Source organism: Lagenorhynchus albirostris, chromosome 18 (genome assembly GCF_949774975.1).
Source record: "Lagenorhynchus albirostris chromosome 18, mLagAlb1.1, whole genome shotgun sequence".
Taxonomy (NCBI): Eukaryota; Metazoa; Chordata; class Mammalia; order Artiodactyla; family Delphinidae; genus Lagenorhynchus; species Lagenorhynchus albirostris.
The window spans coordinates 55,484,152-55,490,151 of NC_083112.1; positions in this window are offsets into that span (position 1 = coordinate 55,484,152).

Consider the following 6,000-nt stretch of genomic DNA (forward strand, 5'->3'; position numbering starts at 1 on the left):
ATCTGATTAAGGTACTAGTAGGGGGTTGGACAGGGAGATTCGGCATAACATGTATAGAAACAGTGATAAAAGATAAATAAAAACTTTACTATGCATAATTTATTTAGTTGAAACTGCTAAAACAGAGGCAAAAACATGTAATATGAAGTTAATTAAACATAAGAAAAATGGTTTCATCATGTCATACTTCCTCATAGTGAGAGATTCAGGTAAAACACCATGTATACGGAACCTACCTACCTATTTATTGGATCCAAAGAACTTGGGAAATAACATTAAGTAAAAAACAAGAGAAAAGCTAAGAAACTGTAATAGACCAGAGAAGGCTAAGGAGATATGATGACTAAATGCAATGTGGTATTCTAGTGTGGATCTTTGAAGCAAAACAGAACATTAATGGAAAATCCAGTGGAATCTGAATAAAGTCCAGAGTTAGGTAATAGGAATATTCTAATGCTCATTCCTTACTTTTGATTAATGTACCCTGTCCTTACTTTTGATTAATGTACCCTGTTACATTGTCAGCAGCATGGGAAAGTGATTTAGAGAATACCAAAAATCTCTGTATTATTTTTGCAAGTTTTCAATAAACCTTCTTAAATTATTCTAAAATTCTTTTAAGTTTATTTTTAAAAAGAAAATTTAAAAATGATAAAGAATGTATACAGAAAATTGACAGGAAAAAACCAACAATATAAAGAAAATGAGATGAAGTTCATGAACAGAAAATATCATGGCAGAATTCGAGTTAAAAAAAAGTATTGGGCTTCCCTGGTGGCGCAGTGGTTGAGAGTCCACCTGCCGATGCTGGGAACACGGGTTCGTGCCCCGGTCCGGGAGAATCCCACATGCCGCAGAGCGGTTAGGCCCGTGAGCCGTGGCCACTGAGCCTGCGCGTCCGGAGCCTGTGCTCCGCAACGGGAGAGGCCACAACAGTGAGAGGCCCACGTACCGCAAAAAAAAAAATAAAATAAAATAAAAAAGTATAAATTATTTATAATTAAAATAACAAAAATAAAAATTATTTCAAAAATACCATCCCTTTATGCTTGCCATCAAACTCACATTTGGGAACAGTTTACAAAACACCTGACTAGTACTTTTGAAAAGGATCAAGCTATTAAAAATGAGGAAGGTCTGAGATGAAGAGCCTATAGAGACATGAGTAACTGTAGTGTAGTATTCCTAGATGGGATACTGGAACAGTAAACAATACAGTAAGTAAAAAATTAGGTAATATTAATAATAGTAGGCCAGTTAATAATAGTGTATCAATATTGGTTCAGTAGTTCTGATAAATTACCATAGTAATATATGATATTAACAATAACAGGAACTAGGTGCAGGGAATATGGAAATTCTATACTATCTTTGCAACTTTTCTGTCAATCTAAACTATTGTAAAATAAAAATTTTATTTCTATTTATACATACAGATTTGTGGTGGAAGAGGCCATACTCACACACACATACACACATGCATACATAAATAGAAACACATTAAACGTAGTCATTGAAAAAGAATTAGAAGGAAATATGCTAAATTCTTAAATTATCTCTGTGGGATAAAATTATGAATTATTATTATTTTTAATGTTTTCTAAGTGATCTGTAATGATCACACATTATTATTAAGCTATTATTAATAAAATACAGATATTACTAGGGAGTAAATTAAAATACAACTTAAAAAAGCAAACATCTGTTAGATCTTTATATAGCCAAGTGGTGGGCATTATCAAATAGATTATTCTAAACTAGTGCCCTGAGTGAGAAAAATAAGGGGAAACAACACATTTTGCACAATAATCTATAACAGGCAAAGCCATGCAGATTATATTGCTGCTTAGGAAAAGCTTTATCTTTAGTAATGCAGATTTAGAATGCACTCACTAAGAGTCTTTAGTTGTGCCAGAGAGAACAACTTAATATGTTCCCAATCTTAGAGTATGTAACTAGAACACAAACATTTAACATCTAAGAAAGCCCTCACATGAGTTACATGGTTTGGGCGTTAAAAGTCATAGTAGGAGGAAGAGCCACATGAAATTCCCTGAAGTTCCAGGCCCCAGCCAAGGAGTGAATCACAAGTAGAAGTTGCAAAGATTGATGCCATCTTCAAAATTTAAAAAAGGCAGGAGGTGATACCTCATTGTAGTTTTCATTTGCATTTATCTAATAATTAGTGATGTGAGCATCTTTTCATGTGCCTGTGTATTGTGTGTGTGTGTGTGTGTGTGTGTGTGTGTGTATCGATATATATAGAAAGATATATATATCTGAATCACTTTGCTGTACACCTGAAACTAATGCAACATTGTAATCAATATGTTTCAATAGAATTTTTTTTAAAGTTTAAAAAATAATGGGATTCCAGAAAATAAATAAATTAAAAGGAAGGCAGTAGATCCTATTATTCTCTAACTCAGTTACCTGCTTGATCCTTAGGGGGGGAAATGAATCATGGCATTTGTCTGTGGACTATCTTAAATTTAGTCAAGTGGTAGCCAGGACACAAGATGCTGTGATGTTTGAGGTATCTTGATTGTCAGAACTCAACAGAGCCTCTGGCACTTGGCATTTCAGTCCATTATCTGCCATATTAGGTGTTCCTTGTTTTGGTTTGGCTTGGTTTGTTTTGTTTTTTTTTTTCAGTCTCCAACAATAAGTATGACCAAAAACAATTGACTTTTATGTGGTAAGGAGAGCTGTCCACATTGACTGTCTTATGGTTGTATAAGCCGTCAACCATAATAACGTGGCCCAAGTAAACTTGATCATCTTGCCATTCATAAAAAAGCACACATAAGTTCACATAATCAATGATGCTAATTGGATCTGGTGAGCAGGGAGTTGCAGGTATTCTAGATGAAAAAGTAAAACAGAAGTATGCCTCATGGTAAGAGATAAAAGGCATGAAGAATGAGGGACCTATCACATTTATGAATTTTTAAAGTATATAATCATATGAGGCAGAACAAGATATTTTCTTAATACATTTCAGCATGTTGTAGCCCATACCACAAAGAAAAAAACAGTTTTCTGAGACTTTTTTGAAATGATGGAAGAAACACCAAGGACACTGGATGGAATATATTGCTCAAAATAGTTGAGTGACTCAAAAGTCTGCAAATTTTGAGTGGGTCCTAAAGCAACAGGACTCTTCAAAATCTCCAGACTGTGGTTAAAGCTACCATCCACTGGAGCCATCTCATACAGCCGATGAAATGACAGTACAACACTAGCATGCTGGGTAAAGCGCCTGACAAGGTCCAATAAGATTATCAGAGCATAGAGGTCATGCCTTCGCAACAGTGGCATGATAAAGTGAGGAAAGGGAAGAACCTACAACCAACATTACTCTACCCGGCAAGGATCTCATTCAGGTTCGATGGAGAAATCAAAAGCTTTACAGACAAGCAAGAGCTAAGAGAATTCAGCACCACCAAACCAGCTCTACAACAAATGCTAAAGGAACTTCTCTAAGTGGGAAACACAAGAGAAGAAAAGGATCTACAAAAACAAACCAAAACAATTTAGAAAATGGTCATAGGAACATACATATCAATAATTACCTTAAATGTGAATGGATTAAATGCTCCAACCAAAAGACACAGGCTTGCTGAATGGATAAAAAAACAGGACCCATATATGTGCTGTCTATAAGAGACCCACTTCAGACCTAGGGACACATACAGACTGAAAATGAGGAGATGGAAAAAGATATTCCATGGAAATGGAAATCAAAAGAAAGCTAGAGTAGCTATACTCATATCAGATAAAATAGACTTTAAAACAAAGAATGTTAAAAGAGACAAGGAAGGACACTACATAATGATGAAGGAATCAATCCAAGAAGAAGATATAACAATTATAAATATATATGCACACAACATAGGACCACCTCAATACACAAGTCAACTGCTAACAGCTATAAAAGAGGAAATCGACAGTAACACAATAATAGTGGGGGACTTTAACACCTCACTTACACCAATGGACAGATCATCCAAAATGAAAATAAATAAAGAAACAGAAGCTTTAAATGACACAATAGACCAGAAAGATTAATTGAAATTTATAGGACATTCCATCCAAAAACATCAGATTACAATTTCTTCTCAAGTGTGCACGGAACATTCTCCAGGATAGATCACATCTTGGGTCACAAATCAAGCCTCAGTAAATTTAAGAAAATTGAAATCATATCAAGCATCTTTTCTGACCACAGCACTATGAGATTAGAAATGAATTACAGGGAAAAAAAAGTAAAAAACACAAACACATAGAGGCTAAACAATACTAAAGCAGTTCTAAGAGCGAAGTTTATAGCTATACAAGCCTACCTCAAGATACAAGAAAAATCTCAATTAAACAATCTAACCTTACAGCTAAAAGAACTAGAGAAAGAAGAACAAACAAAATGCAGTTAGCAGAAGGAAAGAAATCATAAAGATCAGAGCAGAAATACTTGAAATAGAAAAAAAGAAAACAATAGCAAAGATCAATAAAACTAAAAGCTGGTTCTTTGAGAACATAAACAAAATTGAAAAGCTATTAGCCAGACTCATCAAGAAAAAGAGGGAGAGGACTCAAATCAGTAAAATTAGAAATGAAAAAGGAGAAGTTACAACAGACACAGCAGAAATACAAAACATCCTAAGAGACTACTAGAAGCAACTCTATGCCAATAAAATGGACAACCTGGAAGAAATGGACAACTTCTTAGAAAGGTATAACCTTCCAAAACTGAACCTGGAAGAAACAGAAAATATGAACAAACCAATCAGAAGTAATGAATTGAAACTGTGATTAAAAATCTTCCAACAAACAAAAGTCTAGGACCAGATGGCTTCACAGGTGAATTCTGTCAAACATTTAGAGAAGAGCTAACACCCATCCTTCTCAAACTCTTCCAAAAAATTGCAGAGGAAGGAACACTCCCAAATTCATTCTATGAGGCCACCATCACCCTGATACCAAATCCAGACAAAGATACTACGAAAAAAGAAAATTACAGACCAATATCATTGATGAATATAGATGCAAAAATCCTCAACAAAATACTAGCAAACAGAATCCAACAACACATTAAAAGGATCATACACCATGATAAAGTGGGAATTATCCCAGGGATGCAAGGATTCTTCAGTATACACAAATCAATCAGTGTGATACACCATATTAACAAATTGAAGAATAAAAACCATATGATCATCTCAATACATGCAGAAAAAGCTTTTGACAAAATTCACCACCCATTTATGACAAAAAACACTCCAGAAAGTGGGCATAGAGGGAAACTACCTCAAAATAATAAAGGCCATGTACGATAAACTCACAGCAAACATCATTCTCAATGGTGAAAAACTGAAAGCATTTCGTCTAAGATCAGGAACAAGACAAGGATGTCCACTCTCACCACTCTTACTCAACATAGTTTTGCAAGTACTAGCCATGACAGTCAGAGAAGGTGGAGGAGGTGGGTCAAAAATGATCTTGCTGTGATTTATGTCATAGAGTGTTGTGCCTATGTTTTCCTCTAAGAGTTTCAGAGTGTCTGGCCTTACATTTAGGTCTTTAATCCATTTTCAGTTTATTTTTGTTTATGGTGTTAGAGAGTGTTCTAATTTCATTCTTTCACATGTAGCTGTCCAGTTTTCCCAGCACCACTTATTGAAGAGGCTGTCTTTTCTCCACTCTATATTCTTGCCTCCTTTATCAAAGATAAGGTGACCATATGTGTGTGGGTTTATCTCTGGGCTTTCTATCCTGTTCCATTAATCTATATTTCTGTTTTTGTGCCAGTACCAATACTGTCTTGATTACTGTAGCTCTGTAGTATAGTCTGAAACCTGGGAGCCTGATTCCTCCAGCTCTGTTTTCCATTCTCAATATTGCTTTGGCCATTCGGGGTCTTTTGTGTTTCCATAAAAATTGTGAAATTTTTTGTTCTAATTATGTGAAAATGCCATTGGTAGTTTGATAGGGATTGCATTG